This window comes from Panthera onca, chromosome B4, assembly GCF_046562875.1.
Source record: "Panthera onca isolate mPanOnc1 chromosome B4, mPanOnc1 haplotype 2, whole genome shotgun sequence".
NCBI classification, from domain to species: domain Eukaryota; kingdom Metazoa; phylum Chordata; class Mammalia; order Carnivora; family Felidae; genus Panthera; species Panthera onca.
In genome coordinates this window covers 108,338,322-108,364,955 of record NC_138345.1, presented here as the reverse complement: position 1 = coordinate 108,364,955, position 26,634 = coordinate 108,338,322, and the positions used below count along the sequence as shown (strand labels likewise).

Below are 26,634 nucleotides of genomic sequence, written 5' to 3'. Positions count from 1 at the left end.
ATAAATTATGAACTTTTCTATTTTTCTCTCAGTTCTATCAGTTTTTTTTTCCTCCTCATGAATGCAATCTGTTTTAGATTTATTTACTTTAGTATTGCTATACCTTCTTGAAGAATCACATTTTGATTTTTATGTAATTGGTTTTTGTCATCAGTAAACTCTGAAATCTACTTAGTCTGACATTAGTTTTCTTTTGATTACTGCAGCTTTCTTTTGATCACTTTTATCAAGTCTTGAAAACTTGTTTATATAATTATATTTAAAGTGTGTTTCCTGAAAACTACTTTGCAGTGTCTTGTTTTGTTGTTCTTGTTTTAATCCAATCTGACAAATAATTAAGTCTTTCTTAATTGGGCGGGGGGGGGGGGGTTAAGCCATTTACATTTAATGTAATTATTGATATGGTGGGATTTAGGTATATCTTATTAGATTTCTGCTTACCATCTCCATTTTTTTTTCTTTCTTTCTTTGGTTTTGTCCTATTATCAATTTCATCCCCCTTTTCTGGATTATACGAATACTTGTAGTAATACACTTTATTTTTCTGTTTTCAACTACATATCTTGGTATGTTTGAGTGAGGTTGCTCTAGGAATTACAATATATAAACATAGCTTTTCACAGTCTACATATAATTAATATCTAATTAATTCAAATGCAAAGTATGTACCTTAACACCAGATAGATCCTTTTATGTAATATGTAATATGTATTATATTTACTTACTTTAAAATTACCCTCAGACTTTTTCTTTTTTCTTTTTTGCCTTTTTTTTTTTTTTTTTTTTTTTGCTTTCAACATATATACATTTTAAAGAACTTAGTGGCAAACATGTTATTTCATTTTCTACTTATTTACCATTTTTATTGCTCTTTTATCATCCTCAGATTTCTAGATTTTTTGTTACCATTTTCCTCTGCTTAAGGAATTTCTTTACCATTTTTTTGAGATCAAATCTAATAGCAAAATATTCTGCTGTTTTTCTCTAACCTGAGAATGTCTTTATTATGCCTTCATTCTTAAAGAATATTTTTACTATATATAGAAACATGCGTTATCAATTATTTTCTTTTGGTACTTTAAAAAAAATGTTAATCTCTTTTCTCATTTTGTGTAATATATAACTTTTCTCCATCTGCCTACATGTTTTTATTTTCATCTTTGGTTTTCAGCAGTTTGTTTAAGGTATGTCTGTATGTGGTTTTCTTTGACTGTATCCTGCTTGAGATTTTCTGAATTTCTTAATCTGTAAATGAATGTTCTTTACCCAATCTGGAAAGTATTCAGCCTCTATTTCTTCTTTTATTCATTAATCGTTTCCTCACTTTCTGGAACTCCATTGTGATATTGTGTCACAGGTCCATTGGATATTTGTACCTATTCAAACATTATTATCTAATTTTTTTCTATTAGTCTACCTTCAAATTCTCTGATCTTCTGTTAAGTAGTTTCATTTCCAGTGAATTTTTAATGATATTATAATTTTTAGATACAAAACTTTCAATGGTGCCCTTTCTATAACTTCAATTTCTTACTTGAAGACTTATACTTTTCCACTCATTTCAAGAGGGTTTTTTTTTTTTCTTCCTTTCATGTAAACAAAGTTATAAAAATTTCTTTAAAATCTGTATTGACATTCCCCAAATAGGTTATCTTGTCTCTGATGTATTTGGCTTTAAATGGATTTTTTCTTTTTGACTTTTTGAGGTACACCTGGTTCTTTAGTATGTTGATAAATCAATGCTTATATTCTGGATATTTTAAATATTATGTATGAAAATCTGGATCATATTAAAATCCTCTGGAAAATTTTGTTTTGTTTTGTTTTGTCTGTTTTAGCTTGCAATTAGCTTGGTTAAATTCAGCCTGAATGCTATGACCCAACTTTAATTTCACTATAGTTCCAATATCATTACAGTTGACAAAGCCTTAGCAGTCATATTCTGGTTCACCCAATATATCAACCAATCAGATGCTAATTTGTCACCTGGAAAGCTATTGGCTTTATGTGACAAGTCCTCAAAGTTTTTAGTGTGTTGACTCAGGCCAGTGTCATATACGTACAATGTGGAAGGAGCCATAGAGTTCATGTATAAATTTAAAAATTGCTTTCTACAGCTTCATTCTCTTCGTGATGACCCCATAATGAGTACCTCAGTTTTGACATTCTGATTATTATGTCAAGGTGTTAGTGTCACTAATTTCATAACTTATGTAATTGGAACCAACTTGGGGCAAAAGAGGAAAAAAGAGAGAAAAGAAAGGGGCTTCCTCACATACCTTTCATATGACAAAGGCCTCTTTCCTGTATCTCTGTTAAAAGAGGATTTTTTCTTGAGAGTTTTAGGTGCCTGCAAGTCCACTGATGCCCCCACCACTGCTGCCCCTATCCACTGTTACCTCCATAGGAATGTAGCTTCATGACTGGGACTATTCTTATTCTATTCTTATTATTTATTTTTCAGATGATGAAGATATTTGTTTATGTATTCTGCCCAGGGCTTTAATTTTATTCAATGGGAGGGATAGAGTGATATGTATTTACTCTTAGTCAATTCTAGAAGTTCCACCTTGTATTTTATAAAGATAATTCCTACTATCTATTGTTTGCAGAGTAGATTGCAAAGGAGATGAACATTGAAAGTAGAAGACCATTTAAGAGGCAATTGTATTAATCCAGGTGAGAGAGGATAGCTCAGTGGAAATAGTGGAAAGCAGTTCAACTCTGGATATACTTCTAAGGTAAAACCAGCAGATTTTCCTAACAACTGGGTATACTGTGTGAGAGTAAGCTTTAAAAAATACATATGAGGAAGTTCACCTTTGTCTTTGGTGCCTTGTAGCAGACTAACAAATACAACTAAAAAACCTTGGGAAATGCTGGGTAAAATAAAAACAGAAAGAAAGATGTTTATGAATGAGGGCAAGGTATGATGTATCCATGTAATGGGATGTTATATAATCATAAAACAGAATGAAGAAGGTCAAATGTGTACTGATATGGAAAGATTTCCAAGATATATTGTTAATTGGAGAAAAATAAATCTGCAGTAAATTATATATAGTACACTATCATCGTGTTAAAAAGAAGGAACTGTTACACATAGGTTTTTGTATACGTGGGAAGAGTGGCTGGCAGATGATGACAGAAGGGAGAATTTTTTTCACCGTGTATTCTTTTGCCATTGTTTGATCCATGTGGTTTATTATTTACTGAAAATTAAGTTAACTTGTAAAAGATGTAAAAGTTTTCAAATATCAAGTTTAGTCAACAGATATTCCTCAAGAACACACCATGTTCAAGCCACTGTTTTAGACATTCGTGCATACAAATTTGAGTAAGACATAGAACTTACCTTTAAAAATTAAGTTGTGGAATATTTGAAAAAAACTGTATCATTTTATAAAAGCATACTAAAATAAAACTGCATATAACAAAGTCTTAATAAAAGTAATTAATTGGGGCACTTGTGTGGCTCAGTCGGTTGGGCGTCCGGCTTCGGCTCAGGTCATGATCTCAAGGTTTGTGGGTTCCAGCCCCACATCGGGCTCTGTGCTGACAGCTAGGAGCCTGAAGCCTGCCTCTGATTCTGTGTCTCCCTCTCTCTGCCCCTCCCCTGTTCATGCTGTCTCTCTGTCTCTCAAAAATAAATAAATGTAAAAAAAAAAGTAATTAATTGCCAGACTAAGCATGATTTCAAATCAGTAGCAATTAATAAGTGCTCATAGCTATTTATTCCATAAGTATTATATAATTAACCTCACTTGCTATTTATTTCCAATTTTTTACGTTTTTATTTTTCTCGTGATTTTTACATATTAATGATAAAAATATTAATGAAAAATAACAGGCAACTTACAGCAATCTAGTTATCCCAATATATATTGTGTTAGGTCCCTTTTATTATTTGACCATATAAATGAAAAAGAATTTCATTTTTCACTATAATGGTCTTGACATAATTTTTGTATGTTAAATTAAATGGACATCTAATGTCATCACAACTTTAATCTTAAGGACTGATTAAGTTGGTGTGCAATAATTTTACAATAGTCAGTTATTTAAGTTGTTTAAAACATTAGTTATTGGGGTGCCTGGGTGGCTCAGTTGGTTGAGCTTCTGACTCTTAATTTCAGCTCAGGTCAAGATCCCAGGGTCATGGGGTTGAATCCATGTCAGACTCTATGCTAAGCATGGAACCTACTTGAAAATCTCTGTCCCTCTGCTCTTGCCCATTTCTCTCTCTCTCTCTCTCTCTCAAAAAAAAAAAAAATTAGAATAATGTGTTTTTAAAAGACAAAAATTAATGTTAAAATGAGCATTTCAGTGTACAAAGCTGCATTTTCTTTTGATTTATATCTTCAGAATTGATTACAAGAAATGAAATTATTGAGTACAAATATATGCATATTTATAGTTCCTGATAATTTTTCATAAACTGCTTTTCTAAATTATCTTACTGGCAATAATTATATTAGGATGATAGGATTATGTGTCATTTCATTTTCATTTTAAATTTTCATTTATTTTGTTATGATTCAGATGTATTCAATAATCTCTCCTCTACTTTGATTCAACTTTAGGCAAGATTTTATTGTTCTTGATGATTCTGTACATAATTTCTGCATCACAGAAGTTTTTTTTTATTGCATACATACATATCATAGTCATCCCTTAGGGTTATTTAGATAAGTTAGAAACTGACCAATGAGAAGAATATAGACATTATTAAATATCATGGTTAAATAAAATATCTTATATTACATGTACAAGAGAAAGAGAAGAATATGAGACAAACTCGGCTTAGGTTTGCAACTAAACAACTTGCAGTATCTAGAAGAGCCCTTCCTTCCCACCCTCTTCCCCCATCAACAATTCCAGGCAGATCTGCTTATGCTTGAATGTATTGTACTTGAAATAAATGCCATTTACTGCTGTATCTTAGAGAAGGGTTTTAGAAATCACCTTGATAGAATGTGAATACTTCACTTAACCATATAAATTAAGTTGGTTACCCAAAAACAACCAAACGTTTTCTACCAGAAGCATCCAAGCTTTTACTTTTTGTGAAATTAGAGTAAGAGCTTAGAAAAACAAGTCCAAAAAGTACAGTCATAAAATCAGAGGATTTGTGGATTTGGGCAGAGAACTCCTTGCCCCCAAATTCTTCTTGATATACATGAATATTCAACAAAAGAAAATTATCAAAAAAGACCTTCTGAAAACAAACCCAGATGGCCTCCAATAGAAATAAAAACAAAGAAACATGGACATAAACAATAAAAGTAAATAAAATAATAACAGGCTCCCTAAAAAGAGATTATGTCAATTTAAATTAACACCAGAAACATATGATTATGCAAATTCCACCATAACCTTATGAATATTAAATATCAAATATTTCACTCCATTATAAAAATGTATTAAAAAGTGATAGTTGAGTAGAAATCAGATATAGTGAGACTTGCAAAGACTGAAACCCTGCATCAAATTACCTGAGCCCCTTAATGAATTAAGATGATCTTCCCTACTTAAAATCCCACCAAAGGGTAAGATGAATTTCTTTAGGAAGATAAAATCATGTAGAGTCTTTTTAATTTTCCCTACACAATAGCTGACAATTATGTGTGAAAATATATCCCAGATCTTGTGTGTTAATTCACCATAAGATTCTGAGGGCATGTTGACCACATATCTATAATATATAATGGAAATAAATGCAAGTGATAATACAGTTAGTTTGAAGGAATTGCTATTGGTTTCTAACCAAATAATTTTAACAAATACCTCATCTTAGTACATTTAGTTCATCTTATTTAAATGAGCAATTTGATAATAAAAAATTATACAGTATAAAAATCCAAGGAGTTGATCTTCACTATTTAAAAGGAAACTTATTAATGGAGATCAATTTTAATTTCCCTGAGTTGAATAGAGACAGCTGTGCCAAGATTTTTAAAAGTTGCCAAATAGTAAAAAGAAAAAAAAAGATAAAAGACCTATATAAGTAGACATAATTGTGATGTCTCTGAATCCTAATAAATAGAAAATCCAGAAGTTTTCAAGGAGAAAAAACAAAAAAATGCCATCTACTAAAGAATTAGAATCACACAGACAACTGCAACCCAGGTACAGACAGTAATGCAAGGCTTTCAAAACTCTGAAATTCGATTAACAGACAATCTATTCAAGCACCAGGGCCACATGAATATAGCGTTAGGTAATAAAAATGCAAAAATTTACTTGTCAAAAAAACCTTTTCTGAGGAAATTACTTAAATATATTACCTAACAAAATTAGTGTAAGATCCAAGGAAGAAAAATACAGAACTACAAAAAATAATGAAACTTTCTAAAGATTTAAGTGAAAAATATCCAAGCTATGTGGCAGACTTAGAAAATAAGTAGTTTAAATTAAATCAGGTTCTATTGGACCCATGATCCAGGTCCAACCCACAGGACCCTATTGCCAGTCTGGCCCCAAAAAACTCAGAACCAGGCTGAGTGGACAATGGGCTAAGGCATTAAGCCTGCCTCAGTGCCACGCTGGACCCCAAGGAATCAAGTTCAAATCCCAAACTGTCAAAAAGAATACCATATCCAGCAAGGCTGCCCTTTAGAAATGAAGGAGAGATCAAGACTTTCCCAGAAAAACAAAAGCTTAGGAAATGTATCACCACTAGATCTACATCACAAGAAATCCTGAAAGGAGTTCTTCAAGTTGAAATGAAAGGATGATATAGCATAAACTTTAAATATATGAAAGTATTGGGCTCCTGGGTGACTCAGTCAGTTGAGCGTCCAATTTTGGCTCAGGTCATTATCTCACTGCTCATGAGTTCAAGCCCCACATAGTGCTCTGTGCTGACAGCTTGGAGCCTAGAGCCTGCTTTGGATTCTGTGTCTCCCTCTCTCTCTCCCCCTCCCCTGCTCATGCTCTGTCTCTCTCTCTCAAAAATAAACATTTAAATAAATAAATAAATACATACATACATACATACATAAATGCAAATATGAAATTTCATAAAGATAAAGAATATAGTAAAATTCAGAAGACTAATAAATAGTAATATGTAATCCCCTTTCAACTCAAGTATGAAAATTAAAAGACAAAAGTGTTAAAAATAATTATAGCTATAATTTATTATTGAATGTACATTATATAAAAGATGTGATTTTATCATCAATGATATAATATGTGGGAGAACTTAAAGTGTAAAATTCTTACATGCAAAGTTAAGTTATTATCAGCTTAATATAAACTAAGATGTTTTAAGTATACTTCATGGTAACCACAGAGAAAAAAATCTCTAGTAAACACAAAATGGAGAAATCAAAGCTTACCTCTAAAAAAATTTATACCACAAAGGAAGAGAGAGAGAATGAAAAGAACAAAGTAACTACAAAATAGCCATAAAACAACTAGCAAATGACAATAGTAAACCCTTATCAATAATTAAATGTAAATACATTAAATTCTTTAAACAAAAGACACAAACTGGCTTAATGGATAGAAAACAAAATTCAAGTATATGCTACAAGTAACTCACTTTTTAAAAATAGAAGTGTATTTACACAATATTACATTAGTTTCAGGTCTACAGCATAGTTATTTGACAACCTTATGCAATAGTCACAAGTGTAACGACTATCTGTCACCATACGATGCTATTATAATCCCATTAACTATATTCCTTATGCTGTACCTTACATCCCCATAACTTATTCATTCCATAACTAGAAGCCTGTTCCTTCCTCTGCCTTTCACCCATTTTGCCCAGCACCCACTCTCTCCTCTGACAACCATTAGTTCATTCCCTCTTTTTATGGATCTGCTTCTTTTTTGTTGTTGGTATTGTTTTGTTTTTAGATTTCACATATAAGTGAAACCATATGGTATTTGTCTTTTTCTTTTAGATTTATTTCACTTAGCATAATACCCTTTAGATCTATCCAGGTTGCCACATGGCAAGATCACATTCTTTTCTATGGCTGAATAACATTCCATGGTATATATATTCACCACTTCTTCTTTATTTATTTATCTGTTGATGGACACTGAGGTTGATTCAGTCTTGGTTATTGTAAATAATACTTCAATAAACATAGGAGTGCATATATCTTTTTATTTATTTTTTTTTAGGTTTTTATTTAAATTCCAGTTAGTTAATATATGGTGTCATACTAGTTTCAGGGGTACAAATAGTGATTAAAGGCTTCCATACTACACCCAGTGTTCATCCCAACAAATGCACTCCTTAATTCCCATCACCTATTTTTTTAATGTTTTTTAATGCTTTTATTTATTTTTGAGACAGAGAGAGACAGAGCATGAGCAGGGGAGGGGCAGACAGAGGGGGATACACAGAATCTGAAGTAGGCTCCAGGCTCTGAGCTGTCAGCACAGAGCCTGACGCTGGGCTCAAACCTGAGATCATGACCTGAGCTTAACCGACTGAGCCACCCAGGCGCACCCACCTTTTAATGTTTATTTGCTTTTGAGAGAGACAGAGACAGAATGCGAGTGGGTTAGGGGCAGAGAGAGAGGGAGACACAGAAGCAGAAGCAGGCTCCAGGCTCTGAACTGTCAGCACAGAGCCCGACGCAGGGCTCAAACTCACGAGCCGCGAGATCACGACCTGAGTCTAAGTTGGATGCTCAACTGACTGAACCACCCAGGCACCCCTCCCATCACCTATTTAACCCATCCCCTACCCACCTCCTCTCTGGTAGCCATCAGTTTGTTTTTTTTACTTAAGCGTCTGTTGCTTGGTTTGCCTCTCTCTCTCTTTTTTTTCCCTTCGCTCATTTGTTTTATATCTTAAATTCTATATATGAGTGAAATCATATGGTATCATATTAAATCTTTCTCTGACTGATTTATTTTACTTGCATAATTCTCTAGCTTTTTCCATGTCATTGCAAAGGACAAGATTTCACTCCTTTTTGTGACTGAGTAGTATTCCATTATATATATATATATATACCACATATTCTTTATCTATTCATGAGTAGATGGACATTTGGGCTGTTTCTAAAATTAGACTATTGTAGATAATGTTGCTATAAATATTGGGCTTCATATTTCTTTTTGCATTTTTTGTGTGTGTGTAACTATCCAGTGGTGGAATTGCTGGATCATATGGTATTTCTATTTTTAAGTTTTTGAGGAACCTGTAAACTGTTTTCCACAGTGGTTGCCCCACAAGAGACTCACTTTAGAATTAAGAACACATATAGGGAGCAAGTGAAGGAATGGAAAAAGATATTCCAAAAAAGGGTAACCAGTAAAGAGCAGGGATGATTATACCCATATCTGACAAAATAAACTTTACATCAAAATTGTCTGTCACCAAAGACAAAGCAGATAATTATATAATGATAAACACATCAATTCATCAAGTGAATATAATGGTTGTAAACATACATGCACACAACATTACGACACCTAAATATGTAAAGCAATATTAACAGAAGACAGAAACAGAAGCAGTACAACAGTAGTAGGAATCTCAATATTCAATATTTCACTTTTAACAAAGGAAGGATCATCCACACAGAACATCAATATGGAAGCAGAGGACTTGAACAAAATTCTATACTAAATGGACCTAAGAGATATATACAGAACATGTTATTCAATAGCAGCAGAATAGACAATCTTCTCAAGCACACATGGAGCGTTTTCCAGGATAGAGCATATGCTAGGCCACAAAACAGACATTAACAAATTTTAAAAGACTGAATACATACCAAGTATCTTTTCTGATCACAGCAGTATGAAACTAGAAATTAATAGCAGATAACTGGAAAATTCACAAATATGTAGAATTAAACAAAAGACTCCTGAACAACCAATGAGTCAAAGAAAAAATCGAAAATAAAATAAAAATATATATCTCAAGAATGCAAATGCAAGTTACCAAAATTTATAGATGCAGTAACAGCAATTCTGAGAGGAAAGTTTATAGTGATAGATGACTGCATTAAGAAAAAATAAAATTTTCAATTTTTTTTCAAAGAAAATATACAAATGTCTGACAGGTATATGAAAAGATCCTCAATACTGCTAATCATTAGGGAAATGTAAACCAAAACCACAATGAAATACCATGCCAAGCCTGTTAAGATGACTACTTTCAAAACATTAAATGACTAGCTTGCATTCCCACTAACAGTGCATGTGGGTTCCTTTTTCTCCACATCCTCAACATCACTTGTTATTTCTTGTGTTTTTTATTTTAATCATTCTGACAGGTGTGAAATGACATCTTATTGTTATTTTGATTTGCATTTTCCTAATGACTAGTGATTAGCATCTTTTCATGTGTTTGGCCACCTGTATGTCTTTTTTGGGAAAATACCTATTCATGTCCTCTGTGCATTTTTTGATTGAATGAATTTTTTTTTTGGGTATTGAGTTACACAAGTTCTTTATATATTTGGATATTAACCTCTTATTGGATACATCATTTGCAAATATCTTCTCCCATTTGATGGAGGTTCCCCCCAAACTTAACAATATAATTACCATACAATTCAGTAATTCCACAAGAAAACAAGAACACTAATTTGAAAAGATATCTGCACCCCTATGTTTATTTCAGCATTATTTACCATGGCCAAGATATGGAAGCAACCCAAGTGTCTATCTATAGATGAATAGATAAAGAAGATGTTGGCGGGGGTGTGTCTATCTATAGTAGAACATTATTTAGCCATAAAAAATGAAATCTTGCCATTTTCAACAACATGGATGGATCCAGAGGGTATTATGCTAAGTGAAATAAGCCAGAGGACGACAAATACCGTATCATTTCATTCGTATGTGAGATATAGGAAACAAACAAAGAAAAAAGAGACAAACATACAAACAGAAAACAGACTCTTAAACAATTTTTTAATGTTTTATTTATTTCTGACAGAGAGAGAGAGACAAAGCATGAGCAGGGGAGGGGCAGAGAGAGAGGGAGACACAGAATGCAAAGCAGGCTCCAGGCTCTGAGCTGTCAGCACAGAGCCCGATGTGAGGCTCGAACTCACAGACCACGAGATCATGACCTGAACTGAAGTTGGACGCTCAACCGACTGAGCCACCCAGGTGCCCCAAAATGGACTCTTAAATATAGAGATCAAACTGATGGTTGCCAGAGGGGAAGTGGGTGGGGATGAATGGGTGAAATAGTTAAAGGGGATTAAGAATATATTTATCATGATGAGCACTGAGTAATTTATAGAATTTCTAATCATTATATTTATGCAAAACTGATATAACTTTATTTGATTATACTTGAATTTTGCTTAAAAAGTTAAAATGTAAGAAGTGTTGGCAAGATGAGGAGAAAAAAAAAAACAAATTTGTGCACTGTTGGTGGGCATGTAAATTGGTATAGCCATTATTGAAAACAGTATGGAGTTTCCTTAAGAAATTAAAAATAGAGCTACCATATGGTCCTCAAAATACTGCTTCTGAGTATATATTCAAAAGATACAAAACCATTATCACAGAAAGATATCTGTACTTCCACATTTTTTGCAGTATTACTCACAATAGTTAATAAATGGAAACAACCTAAGTGTTTATTGACAAATGAACAGATAAACAAAATGTAATGTGTGCACACATAAACACATACAATAGAATGGAACATTATTTACAATGGGATATTGTTCAAAATGTAAAAAGAAGGATATTCTGTTACTTTTTTTTTCTTTTATTTTTTTAATTTTTTTTCCAATATATGAAATTTATTGCCAAATTGGTTTCCATACAACACCCAGTGCTTATCCCAAAAGGTGCCCTCCTCAATACCCATACCCTACCCTCCCCTCCCTCCCACCCCCCATCAACCCTCAGTTTGTTCTCAGTTTTTTGTGTTCTTTTTTCCCCCAATATATGAAATTTATTGTCAAATTGGTTTCCATACAACACCCTGTGCTCATCCCAAAAGGTACCCTCCTCAATACCCATCACCCACCCTCCCCTCCCTCCCACCCCCCATCAACCCTCAGTTTGTTCTCAGTTTTTAACAGCCTCTTATGCTTTGGCTCTCTCCCACTCTAACCTCTTTTTTTTTTTTTTTTTCCTTCCACTCCCCCATGGGTTTCTGTTAAGTTTCTCAGGATCCACATAAGAGTGAAACCACATGGTATCTGTTTTTCTCTGTAGGGCTTATTTCACTTAGCATCACACTCTCCAGTTCCATCCACGTTGCTACAAAAGGCCATATTTCATTCTTTCTCATTGCCATGTAGTATTCCATTGTGTATATACACCACAATTTCTATATCCATTCATCAGTTGATGGACATTTAGGCTCTTCCATAATTTGGCTATTGTTGAGAGTGCTGGTATAAATATTGGGGTACAAGTACCCCTATGCATCAGTACTCCTGTATCCCTTGGGTAAATTCCTAACAGTGCTATTGCTGGGTCATAGGGTAGGTCTATTTTTAATTTTCTGAGGAACCTCCACACTGCTTTCCAGAGTGGCTGCACCAATTTGCATTCCCACCAACAGTGCAAGAGGGTTCCCGTTTCTCCACATCCTCTCCAGCATCTATAGTCTCCTGATTTGTTCATTTTGGCCACTCTGACTGGCGTGAGGTGATATCTGAGTGTGGTTTTGATTTGTATTTCCCTGATGAGGAGCGACGTTGAGCATCTTTTCATGTGCCTGTTGGCCATCTGGATGTCTTCTTTAGAGAAGTGTCTATTCATGTTTTCTGCCCATTTCTTCACTGGGTTATTTGTTTTTCGGGTGTGGAGTTTGGTGAGATCTTTATAGATTTTGGATACTAGCCCTTTGTCCGATATGTCATTTGCAAATATCTTTTCCCATTCCGTTGGTTGCCTTTTAGTTTTGTTGGTTGTTTCCTTTGCTGTGCAGAGCTTTTTATCTTCATAAGGTCCCAGTAATTCATTTTTGCTTTTAATTCCCTTGCCTTTGGGGATGTGCCGAGTAAGAGATTGCTACAGCTGAGGTCAGAGAGGTCTTTTCCTGCTTTGTCCTCCAGGGTTTTGATGGTTTCCTGTCTCACATTCAGGTCCTTTATCCATTTTGAGTTTATTTTTGTGAATGGTGTGAGAAAGTGGTCTAGTTTCAACCTTCTGCATGTTGCTGTCCAGTTCTCCCAGCACCATTTGTTAAAGAGACTGTCTTTTTTCCATTGGATGTTCTTTCCTGCTTTGTCAAAGATGAGTTGGCAATACATTTGTGGGTCCAGTTCTGGGGTTTCTATTCTATTCCATTGGTCTATGTGTCTGTTTTTGTGCCAATACCATGCTGTCTTGATGATGACAGCTTTGTAGTAGAGGCTAAACTCTGGGATTGTGAGGCCTCCTGCTTTGGTCTTCTTCTTCAAAATTACTTTGTCTATTCGGGGCCTTTTGTGGTTCCATATGAATTTTAGGATTGCTTGTTCTAGTTTCGAGAAGAATCCTGGTGCAATTTTGATTGGGATTGCATTGAATGTGTAGATAGCTTTGGGTAGTATTGACATTTTGACAATATTTATTCTTCCAATCCATGAGCAGGGAATGTCTTTCCATTTCTTTATATCTTCTTCAATTACCTGCATAAGCTTTCTATAGTTTTCAGCATACAGATCTTTTACATCTTTGGTTAGATTTATTCCTAGGTATTTTATGCTTCTTGGTGCAATTGTGAATGGGATCAGTTTCTTTATTTGTCTTTCTGTTGCTTCATTATTAATGTATAAGAATGCAACTGATTTCTGTACATTGATTTTGTATCCTGCAACTTTGCTGAATTCATGTATCAGTTCTAGCAGACTTTTGGTGGAGTCTATCGGATTTTCCATGTATAATATCATGTCATCTGCAAAAAGCGAAAGCTTGACTTCATCTTTGCCAATTTTGATGCCTTTGATTTCCTTTTGTTGTCTGATTGCTGATGTTAGAACTTCCAACACTATGTTAAACAGCAGCAGTGAGAGTGGGCATCCCTGTCGTGTTCCTGATCTCAGGGAAAAAGCTCTGTTTTTCCCCATTGAGGATGATGTTAGCTGTGGGCTTTTCATAAATGGCTTTTATGATCTTTAAGTATGTTCCTTCTATCCCAACTTTCTCAAGGGTTTTTATTAAGAAAGGTTGCTGGATTTTCTCAAATGCCTTTTCTGCATCGATTGACAGGATCATATGGTTCTTCTCTTTTTTTTTGTTAATGTGATGTATCACGTTGATTGATTTGTGAATGTTGAACCAGCCCTGCATCCCAGGAATGAGTCCCACTTGATCATGGTGAATAATTCTTTTTATATGCCGTTGAATTCGATTTGCTAGTATCTTATTGAGAATTTTTGCATCCATATTCATCAGGGATATTGGCCTGTAGTTCTCTTTTTTTACTGGGTCTCTGTCTGGTTTAGGAATCAAAGTAATACTGGCTTCATAGAATGAGTCTGGAAGTTTTCCTTCCCTTTCTATTTCTTGGAATAGCTTGAGAAGGATAGGTATTATCTCTGCTTTAAACGTCTGGTAGAACTCCCCTGGGAAGCCATCTGGTCCTGGACTCTTATTTGTTGGGAGATTTTTGATAACCGATTTAATTTCTTCACTGGTTATGGGTCTGTTCAAACTTTCTATTTCCTCCTGATTGAGTTTTGGAAGAGTGGGTATTTAGGAATTTGTCCATTTCTTCCAGGTCATCCAATTTGTTGGCATATAATTTTTCATAGTATTCCCTGATAATTGTTTGTATCACTGAAGGATTGGTTGTAATCATTCCATTTTCATTCATGATTTTATCTATTTGGGTCATCTCCCTTTTCTTTTTGAGAAGCCTGGCTAGAGGTTTGTCAATTTTGTTTATTTTTTCAAAAAACCAACTCTTGGTTTCGTTGATCTGCTCTACAGTTTTTTTAGATTCTATATTGTTTATTTCTGCTCTGATCTTTATTATTTCTCTTCTTCTGCTGGATTTAGGCTGCCTTTGCTGTTCTGCTTCTATTTCCTTTAGGTGTGCTGTTAGATTTTGTATTTGGGATTTTTCTTGTTTCTTGAGATAGGACTGGATTGCAATGTATTTTCCTCTCAGGACTGCCTTCGCTGCGTCCCAAAGCGTTTGGATTGTTGTATTTTCATTTTCGTTTGTTTCCATATATTTTTAAATTTCTTCTCTAATTGCTTGGTTGACCCACTCATTCTTTAGTAGGGTGTTCTTTAACCTCCATGCTTTTGGAGGTTTTCCAGACTTTTTCCTGTGGTGGATTTCAAGCTTCATAGCATTGTGGTCTGAAAGTATGCGTGGTATAATTTCAATTCTTGTAAACTTATGAAGGGCTGTTTTGTGACCCAGTATATGATCTATCTTGGAGAATGTTCCATGTGCACTCGAGAAGAAAGTATATTCTGTTGCTTTGGGATGCAGAGTTCTAAATATATCTGTCAAGTCCATCTGATCCAATGTATCATTCAGAGCCCTTGTTTCTTTATTGACCGTGTGTCTAGATGATCTATCCATTTCTGTAAGTGGGGTGTTAAAGTCCCCTGCAATGACCACATTCTTATCAATAAGGTTGCTTATGTTTATGAGTAATTGTTTTATATATCTGGGGGCTCGGGTATTTGGCGCATAGACATTTATAATTGTTAGCTCTTCCTGATGGATAGACCCTGTAATTATTATATAATGCCCTTCTTCATCTCTTGTTACAGCCTTTAATTTAAAGTCTAGTTTGTCTGATAGAAGTATGGCCACTCCAGCTTTCTTTTGGCTTCCAGTAGCATGATAAATAGTTCTCCATCCCCTCACTCTCAATCTAAAGGTGTCCTCAGATCTAAAATGAGTCTCTTGTAGACAGCAAATAGGTGGGTTTTTTTTTTTATCCATTCTGATACCCTATGTCTTTTGGTTGGCACATTTAATCCATTTCCCCTCAGTGTTATTGTAGAAAGATATGGGTTTAGAATCATTGTGATGTCTGTATGTTTTATGCTTGTAGTGATGTCTCTGGTACTTTGTCTCACAGGATCCCCCTTAGGATCTCTTGTAGGGCTGGTTTCGTGGTGACAAATTCCTTCAGTTTTTGTTTGTTTGGGAAGACCTTTATCTCTCCTTCTATTCTAAATGACAGACTTGCTGGATAAAGGATTCTCGGCTGCATATTTTTTCTGTTCAGCACACTTAAGATATCCTGCCAATCCTTTCTGGCCTGCCAAGTTTCAAAAGAGAGATCAGTCACGAGTCTTATAGGTCTCCCTTTATATGTGAGGGCACGTTTATCCCTTGCTGCTTTCAGAATTTTCTCTTTATCCTTGTATTTTGCCAGTTTCACTATGATATGTCGTGCAGAAGATCGATTCAAGTTACGTCTGAAGGGAGTTCTCTGTGCCTCTTGGATTTCAATGCCTTTTTCCTTCCCCAGTTCAGGGAAGTTCTCAGCTATAATTTGTTCAAGTACCCCTTCAGCACCTTTCCCTCTCTCTTCCTCCTCTGGGATACCAATTATGCGTATATTATTTCTTTTTAGTGTATCACTTAGTTCTCTAATTTTCCCCTCATACTCCTGGATTTTTTTATCTCTTTCTCTCAGCTTCCTCTTTTTCCATAACTTTATCTTCTAGTTCACCTATTCACTCCTCTGCCTATTCAATCCGAGCTGTCGTCGTTTCCATTTTGTTTTGCATTTCGTTTAAAGCGCTTTTCAGCTCCTCGTGACTGTTCCTTAGTCCCTTGATCTCTGTAGCAAGAGATTCTCTGCTGTCCTCTATACTGTTTTCAAGCCCAGTGATTAATTTTATGACTATTATTCTAAATTCACTTTCTGTTATATTATTTAAAACCTTTTTCATCAGTTCATTAGCTGTTGTTATTTCCTGGAGATTCTTCTGAGGGGAATTCTTCCGTTTGGTCATTTGGATAGTCCCTGGAGTGGTGAGGACCTGCAGGGCACTTCCCCTGTGCTGTGGTGTATAACTGGAGTTGGTGGGCAGGGCCGTAGTCCTAACTGATGTCTGCCCCCAGCCCACCTCTGGGGCCATAGTCAGACTGGTGTGTGCCTTCTCTTACCCTCTCCTAGGGGCGGGATTCACTGTGGGGTGGCGTGGCCCGTCTGGGCTACTTGCACACTTCCAGGCTTGTGGTGCTGCGGTTCTGGCGTATTAGCTGGGGTGGGTAGGCAAGGTGCACGGGGGCAGGAGGGGTAGGCTTAGCTCGCTTCTCCTTAGGTGATCCACTTCAGGAGGGGCCCTGTGGCAGCGGGAGGGATCAGATCCGCTGCTGGAGGTTTGGCTCCGCAGAAGCACAGAGTTGGGTGTTTGTTCCTATCAAGCTAGTTCCCTGGCAGGAACTGGTTCCCTTTGGGATTTTGGCTGGGGGATGGGAGGGGGAGATGGCGCTGGTGAGCGCCTTTGTTCCCCACCAAACTGAGCTCTGTGTCCGGGGGCTCAGCAGCTCTCCCTCCCTTTTCCTCCAGCCTTCCCTCTTTCTGAGCAGAGCTGTTAACTTATGACCTCCCAGACGCTAAGTCGCGCTTGCTGTCTGAACACACTCCGTCAGGCCCCTCCGCTTTTGCCAGCCAGACTCGGGGGCTCTGCTTGGCCGGCGAGCCGCCCCTCCACCCCTGCTCCCTCCCGCCAGTCCGTGGAGCGCGCACCGCCTAGCCGCCCTTCCTACCCTCTTCCGTGGGCCTCTCGTCTGCGCTTGGCTCTGGAGACTCCGTTCTGCTAATCCTCTGGCGGTTTTCTGGGTTATTTAGGCAGGTGTAGGTGGAATCTAAGTGATCAGCAGGACGCGCGGTGAGCCCAGCGTCCTCCTATGCTGCCATCTTCCTCTAGCTCCTCCTATTCTGTTACTTTTGACAACAGATAAACCTTGAAGACATTTTACTAAGTGAAATAGGCTAGGCAAAGAAAGACAAATACTGCATGATCCCACTTACATGCAGAATCTAAAATAGTCAACCTCATAGAAGTACAAAGTAGACTGAGGGTTACTAGAGGGTGGGGAAATAGGGCTATATTAATCAAGTGGTACACATTTTTTGTTATGCAGCATGAATATGTTCTGGAGGTGTAATGTATTTCATGGTGACCATAGTTAATAATACTCTATTGTAGGCTTAGTTGGTTAAGTGTCTGATTCTTGATTTTGGCTCAGGTCATGATCTCATGATTCACAAGTTCAAGCCCCTTGTTGGGTTCTGTGCTGAAAGCACAGAGCCTGCTTGGGATTCTCTCTATCCCTCTTTCTGTGCCCGTCTCCTTCTCTGTTGCTCTCTCTCTGTCAAAAAACAAATAAAATTAAAAAAATTAACATTTAAAAAATATTTGGTGCTTAAAATATAAAAATAAAATAATAATAACACTCTATTGTATAGCTAAAATTCACAAAGGGAGTAGATCTTTTTTCTTTATGTTTATTTTGAGAGAGAGAGCGAGAGACAGAGCATGACTGGGAGAGGGGTAGAGAGCGAGGGAGGGAGACACAGAATTAGAAGCAGACTCCAGGCCCTGAGCTGTCAGCACAGAGCCCAACATGGGGCTTGAACCCACCAAACATGAGATCGTGACCTGAGCTGAAGTCAGACGCTCAACTGACTGAGCCACCCAGGTGCCCCATGAAGAGAGTAGATCTTAAATGTTCTTATCACAGAAAGAAAAAGTATGTGAATTGTGGATCTGTTAATTAGCTTTATTGTGGCAATCATTTCACAATGCATTCATATAACAAAACGTCACATTGTGGATCTTAAATATATGTTAGTTTCATTTGTCAATTATACCTCAATACTGGAGTAAAAAAGAAATTTTATGTAGGATGTTTTTATTTAAAAAATGAGTATATTGCATTGTCTTGAATGTATTAGGTAGGTATTACATTGACAGGCCTGAAATATTTTGTGTTAAAATTTTCAAATGAAAAAATGAATACCTGAGACTGTAATGTATACAAATGGAATATTTCTTTAATGATTTTATTAGCATTCTCCTTAGGAATTTTTATAGGGCATACATGAGCTTTAAGAAATGTATGTGCCTATAAATAATTGTCCCAGGAGTCACAAACTAGGTAGAAGTAAGCTGTTATTTGCTGGCTAAAGATGTCACATAATTAGTTAAGTGGGCATCAGCCTTCTCTTGGGAAATCTTATGTTTGGTCCTTTAGGTGTTGTCCCACCATCATTCATACATAGACACGCACACTGAGCAGAAAGAGAACTGTATTGCTGGCTATTTAAAGCTTAAAAGAAATAATTCTTTTTCTCAACTTTGTCTTTGTTTTTTAGGGATTTTTAAACATATCTTTAGGTCTCCATTGGATTTGTGTCAGGTACAATCAATTGGAATCTGACTGATACTTCTAAAGTACCTAAAAGAAATAGTAGGGAAAGAGAATATAATGTTGTTTAACTGTATTGCTTAACAATGTTTGGCAAAAATTTTTCAAGTGCTATTTGTCAGAAGTCAGGTTTTTTTGTTTGTTTTTTTGTTTTGTTTTGTTTTATGTTTTTTTTTTTTGCATGGGTAAGCTTTTTTTCTTTAGAATAGCAAACTCGTCATGAAATAAAAAAGTAGTCTATTTCGTTCTTCAAAGGCTTACCTAACCAATCAGAAAACTCTCTTTTGACAGAAGAATCCCTAAAATTAGTTTAAAAATATTAACACAAATATGCTTTCATTTTGAATTATATTCACTCCTGGTTCTTTGGATAGACATTTTCCTCTCGAGCTTATTAAGAGCACCAATATTTTTCTTAAGTGGTTATTTTCTCAACTTTTCTATTCCATTTATTGACACAAGGAGCATGTCTTTGAAATTCAAATATCAGGCTATATTTGAGAGGGAAGAGGGGGATAAGTTTGAAAAATCTGCTATTCTCATTTCATTCTGGTAGATAATTCGGTTTTCAGCTTAGAACAAGTAACAGGACAATTTAGCCAAGAGGAAGAATGAAGAAACGGTAGAGTTGCCAAACCTGCTCCGAATTCATGCCATCACTATATGGGTTTATTGTCTGGTGTGAAAATAATAGCCAAAATGGCAAGCATTCACTCCTACCTAAGCACTCAGTCACATAAAAACACACATTAAAAAGCCAAAGAAGAATGCCTTCCAGTTGCTGTGGCTTAATTTCTGTAGTTTTTAACATCAAGGGTTGACTTAATGAAACTTCTTAAGAGCTGAGAAGAGAGACGTCAGGGACTGGGGGGTAGGTAAGATGTTGAAATCTCATCAGGTTGGTGACAGGGGTATAATTGAATGTGGACAGAGTATACGAGGTGGCCTCACATCTTCACGTGTATATCTGGGATGCACTTGAGATTTGTCTCTGTACTTCCCATAATGTATTTCACAGTTGTTGATATTTCAGACTATGAATCCTGTTTTAATCCTAGGCTTCCTTTGTCTAGCCTATTGGGGATGTGAATGTAAAGGAAAATGTAGTAAAAGTTTGCCAAGATTTATTTCCTAAAGGTTTAGTAAAAAAGAAAACACAGTTTTATGAGGTAAAATGCTCAAAAATTAAAAATGGATACTTTTCATAAGAGAAAAGAAAACCGGTTTTTATTTTTCTCATTTACCTTGCTAATAGATCACTATATTGGGTAATATGATGATAGAATATCTAAATATCTATGTTTCAGTTCTGAAGAGGTTTTCAATAAGGCATAAACTGAAGCTATAGGTTAGTGCGTAGAATAATCTCTTTTTAGGGGGCCCACAAGTTTCATTTTTGTTTTTGTTTTTGCCCTCTTCCCTTCCTATTTCTTACTTCCTGAAATCATAAAAGCTGGAACTGAAGTAGAAATACTTCAGATACCTTGAAGATAGGAGCCACTGGCTAAGGGGAGAAAATCAGGAAAGCTGGGTCTTTGATGACCACAAAAATGTCAAAATGGCCTTGGACTTCCTATCTCAATCTCATTTGAACAATGTATTTATTAATTAATTATTTGTTTGTTTACTTTTATCTGTTATTGGCATTATTTTGTGTTGTTTACATTTAGACCTTATCTAACTTCTAGAAATAATTGTGAGGAGGACAACATACAACATAGTGCACTCTGCAAAACCCTTTCTTTGGTAATTTCAACCGATAGTTTTCATATTCTCTTATAAATCAGTCACTCCAAGTGCATGTTTCCTGCCAAGTCACACATCATGTATTCATCAAATATTTATTGAGCCTGGCATTGGTTTAGGTGCTGGGGAGAATAGCAGAAGAAAAAACCTTTTCCCTTATCTTCATGAATCAAACTGACAAAAGACAGATTGACAGAAAAAAAAGGCATATGTTTCTTTATTTTAATTTTACATTCATGGAGTCTCCACAGAAAAGAAGTGAACCCTCCAAGAAGTGGTTAGACTTGGAAGCTTACATAATATTAATGACAAAGGGCAATAAATCATGGGCTAGACGAGGAAAGGGGAATTTGGGCTTCTAGGAGGGATACATTGTGGGAATGTCAAAAATGTGGGGAAACTAATGAAACTAGCGATTTTAGTAAGAGTTTTGTTGTTATCATTGTTTTGTGTGTGTGAAGACTCATCTTGGTGCTGACTCTCCATCTTCTTCATGGCCATAATACTTATCAGAAAAGGGATTTTTGGCAGTCTTCATTTCTCTGAAGTTTCTGCTTTTAATCATGTAAGGGGAACTCTGAGAAGCCTTCTTTCTGTAGCTGTTGATTCTCAATTACCTTCAGCTCAACTAACCCATAGTAAAAAGTGGCCTGTGTTGGAGGGGTGTATTCTGATCTCCTTCAGGATATATTACAGTTTAAAAACTAATACAGCCTCTGTCCTTGTGGGACTTAAAGCTAGTAATAATTTTGTCAATAACCACAGAAATACATGAAAAATGGTAACTGTGACACTTGCTAGGCAGGAGACAGACTCTTTACTATGTGAAATTATTAAAGGAGGTGGAGAATACTTTGGAATAAGCCAGGAGTTGCACAGCAGGTAGAGTTCTATCAACACAGAGAAGTATCTTAGCAAAGAATAAACATTTTTCATAAAAATGATGCCATGTATGTCTTAAAAAAAGATGATATAAAATAGGGTAGGAAGTAGAAAAAGAAATATATGAGATAGATCTGGTAATGTAAGATTTGGTTGAAGTTTATGCTAGCAAAATAGCAGATGCCTGGTGTTTTTGAGAAAGAGAAAATTATTGTGGCAGGACTATCTTGGATATTGGTATGTGTTATATATGTGAGTGTGTGTGTGTGTGTGTGTGTGTGCACACCATAGGAAATAATATAATCAGAGAGGCAATGTCAAGGAGTTTGAATTTTAGATTTTCATTTAAGTATAATAAAAATCTGTCAGAATGTTGTTGATTACAGATTTAATTTGGATGATAAACATTTTTATATATGTTTGGTAAATGCAAGGACATTTAAAAGATGGAATGATCAGATCTATTTGGGAAGGGAAAACATATTGCCATTACAAATTCTTCTTTAAAGTAGATTATGTTTGGTTTTCAAGGAGACAGATGTCCTATTCATTCTTTAAAATCTACCTGAAATATCTTTTCCTTTTTAAAACTACTTTTATTTTATCCTTTTTGTGTTTTCTACCTTGGTGAAATAGTTTCTTCTCCCAATGCCCCAGCGTTCTTTGTTTGATTCTTTAGTATCCTCTTAGCTTATAGTACCCTCTCTGAGCTTCAGATACTCTAAAAACTACTCTATAATACCACTTTTCACATAGGGCTTCAGAGCACAGACTCTGGATCCAGACTGTCTGGTTTGAACCTATGCTCTTCCGTATGCTATGCAAATTGAGTGAATTACTTCTACATGCTCTAATTTTCTCATGTGGGAACAACAATATCAACCATAGGATTGTTAGGACTAAATGAGGTAATATATGTAATAGCATAAAGCACTGTCTGACAAATAAATATGACAAAAATAAAGAATAGTTGTTTATCTTCTGATTACTGATGTATTATACATTGAAGATGACATCCATTCAATTGATTTGCTTGATTAAACAAAGCTCCCCTTACAGAATATACTAATTGATGCTCACAAAGACATTCACTATGTAGTTTATCACCCAACACAGGATACTTCCATGAGTGAAAGGCTGTGCTCTTGATAATTATAACCAGACAACAGTTAATAAACACATGTATATTTCCCTATTATTAGGACATTCTATTAAAAACCTATCACTGCACACATTAACATTTAATTAATATACCTACAAATATTTACTCACAGTTTTAGCTACTACTATCCATTCTACAGGCTTGGATTATAACATTCACTTCATAACTTTCAAAACATTCTTTTAATTGTAATCAGAATGCTGTTTCAAAAATGTAAACTTGATAATATTTCTCCCAGTTTGAAATGCTTCAGTAGTTTCTCTTTTATTCAAACTCTTGACTATGACCCTTATGGCCTGGTATCCAGTGCATGGTTCATGATCAATATCATCATAGATTGCTTTCTATCATTGTTGTCATCATCATTGATCATTTTCTATGTTCCAAGACTTGTACTGACTGTTTTACGTGGGATTTCCCTTTTAATCCTGACAAAATCTCATGAGGTATTTTTATTCTCTCCCTTTATGAAATGGAGACACTGAGATTAAAAGAGGTTAGACTATTTGCCTAATATATAGGCAATATATATATATTGTGAGAGACAGTTAGATTTCAAAGCCTGGTTCTGATACTAGAGGCCTTGACATTAAACCTTAAATTATATTGCCTCCCTTAATGTGTTGATTAAAAGAAAAGCAATTGTATGACTCCGTAAGTGTCTTTTTCTGTCTTCTTCTTGTTACATCTCAGACTCATTTCCTGCTACTCCCCTACATCACAGTAAACAATCTAGCCATTCTGTTCTTACTTTCCTTTTCTTTTTATTTTTTTAAATTTTCTGAAGTCTATTTTTTCACTCTGAGAGAGAGCACAAGTGGGGGAGGGGCAGAGAGAAGAGGAGATACAGAATCCCAAACAGGCTCTACACTGTCAGCGCAAAACACAACATGGGGATCGAACCCACGAACCATGAGATCATGACCTGAACGAAAGTCAGACTCTTAACCAACTGAGTCACCCAGGCACCCCAGTTCTTACTTTTCTTTGAATGGACTGCCTATTTTGACTCTGGGCTTTCGTACATGCCGGGCCCTTTTCCTGGAGCATTGTTCCTGTTCAAATTTGTCTGGATACCTCATCACCTGTGAAGTGATCGATTCAAAGAGTTCTTTTCATCATTTGCTCCACTTTTGTTAGGTGCCCCATTCACTTCTTGCGGTCATGGTATTGATCACATCCTATTTTATGTGTCAGTTTGCATGTCTCAGTCTCGCACTAGATTGTAGGTGCTATGAAGGCAAGTACAAGGTCTATCTTCTCCACAGCTGAATTACTTAGTGTCTCAGCCCATAAAGCCACTTGAGATTGTGAAAGAAAATTTGTACCAGATGATGTCAAGGGATACTTTATTCAAGACTAGTGCAAAGGTGAAGGAGGGGTATTGAACTTACTTGTATTAAAATACAAGATGGGAGATTTTTAACAGCTGAGATGAGCTAGAGGAAAAAAATACTAGAAGATGTTATGGGGGAAGTTGATTAATGTGATTAGGCTATCTGTTTGTTAATAGTGCTTATTGAGGTAAAACTCCTACCCTCAAATAGAGACTTTGAGACAGAGGCACTATATTTCTTAATGTTTACATCCCAAAGGGATAGCTCCCAAAGTCCTAGAGAAAAAAATCTGGATCAGAAACTGACAAGAGTTTGGGAGAAGATTTGTACCTCAAAGGGACAGAAAAAATAATTTACAAGTTTAAAGTGGTCTAAGAAAAGAGAAGTCAAGGGCCTAGAGTGAGGGAAAGAACCCTTTCTAATATTTAGTCAGGCTGAGAGGAATTAGAAGGCCATCTTAGTCAAGATCTATTTGTTGAACCAGAAAATAGAACACTCCAAGAGACAGTAAAACACTCTTGACATGTAGTGATTAAGGACTATTACGTGACTTTGTGTTTATATTATTTAAATAAAGTGTCGAACAATGCACACATGACATTGGGATTTTTAAATATTTAAACTAATTGTTCTAATTACTTTTCCATACTTTTTTTTCTAATTCACAAAGAAACAAACATTATTATAATGTGGTGCTTCACAAGTTAAGTTTAATGTTTTAATTGAACATCTTAGTTCTCCATTTACTGAAGCTTCTAAGAAATTACTGATAACATTAAATAAAGTACATTGTAAATACATAGCTCAATATAAACACAGTAGCCAGACAGAACAGAAATAATAATTTTATTGCCTAACTGAAGTTCTTGCATATTTTAAATGATCTTTAATGTTGCTTAAATTGTTATTGCTGCAAAGGACATATATCCAATTTAATTAAACCTGTGTAATTTCAAAGAAGGTAAATTTAGTAGCTATATTTATATTCTCCAAAGTGTCATTGGGTATGGTATTGATAATGTTTTCAAGGTATGTTTGCTTTCATTTTTATACATTTAGGATCCTATTAATCACTTTATGCATAGAACAGCCATTAATTTAGCTAGATCTATCATACTGTTCATTCTCTAAACTATGTTTTGTTGTTGTTGTTGTTGTTGTTGCTTTTATTTTTCCTTTTCAGCATCGTTCTTATGTCTCTCAAATTCAGATGTCCAACTATTGTGCATGCTTATTGGAGGTTAATCCTAGGCCTGAAATTCATTCACTGACCATGGCCATAGTTGAGTTTCTACACTAATGAGTTCACTGGGCAGAAATTTTGCAAAGATATGGGGGGAGGTGGAGGGGTAAACATTATCTACATTTGAAAAGACCAAATTTACAAATCAGTACTCTCTAATGCAATTTTTTTTCTCCTTGACTAACTGGGGGGTTATTTGTATGCATTCTAAGTGGCAGTGCCATGGGAAACTGAGATTTTTTTTGTCATTTTGGTTTAACACAGACTCATCCAGAAAACACAACCCTGATTTTGCCTGAGAACGACTACCAACAGAACCTGAAACGTGAGTACTGTTTATTTGTGCTATTGAATTCTATGCTATATAACTGATCCCATGATATGGCATGGCTTTCATTAAGATATGTAATGGAAGAGGATTAAGTGTAATTGTAGCCTATAAGAAGTGCAGAAAGTGGAAACTGATATGTCTGTTTTATTATTCAGTTTAAAAGAATTTTAGTAGTAAATACTTTACTTTGAAGAAGAAACTACATTTGTGCTATTCATTCATGTTCAGTTTAAAGCATATACTTTTATATAGCTTTGATATCCCAATTTATCTCTGGTTGATAAGAAATGTAAATATGATCTCTTACAAATACATATTTTCATGTTATTTTGAGCATAATTATTTTTTATCTCTTCTACGATCAATATCCCTAAGTAATTACAACATATATTTAGCATCTCAGTTTTTCTGTTTTTCTTTTTTTTCAATAGAATCCATAGTTAGCTAAAGGTAAAGGCTTTGTTGTGCCTTTCTTCTTGTTCTGTCACAGATCTGTCTTTCAGCTGCTTGCTAATTGTTGGCATCTCTTCTCCCTGTTTGGCCTCTGATAAGTTGTCTTTAATAACCTGTTGTTCCATTCTTGAACTTTGCCATGGTTGCAACTCTGGGGTATCAGAACTGTCAAAAATA

At 35.5% G+C, this 26,634-nt stretch overlaps 1 long non-coding RNA gene across 1 annotated transcript in view; it reads left to right on the top strand.

The window, feature by feature from the left end:
- LOC144616797 (uncharacterized) overlaps positions 1 to 25,998 on the top strand; it is a 423,028-nt gene extending 397,030 nt beyond the window's left edge. Inside the window, exon 4 of the long non-coding RNA XR_013556553.1 lies at positions 25,938 to 25,998. This is a non-coding gene — a long non-coding RNA (uncharacterized LOC144616797). The remainder of the gene's footprint in view (positions 1 to 25,937) is intronic.
- The last annotated feature ends 636 nt before the right edge of the window (positions 25,999 to 26,634 follow it).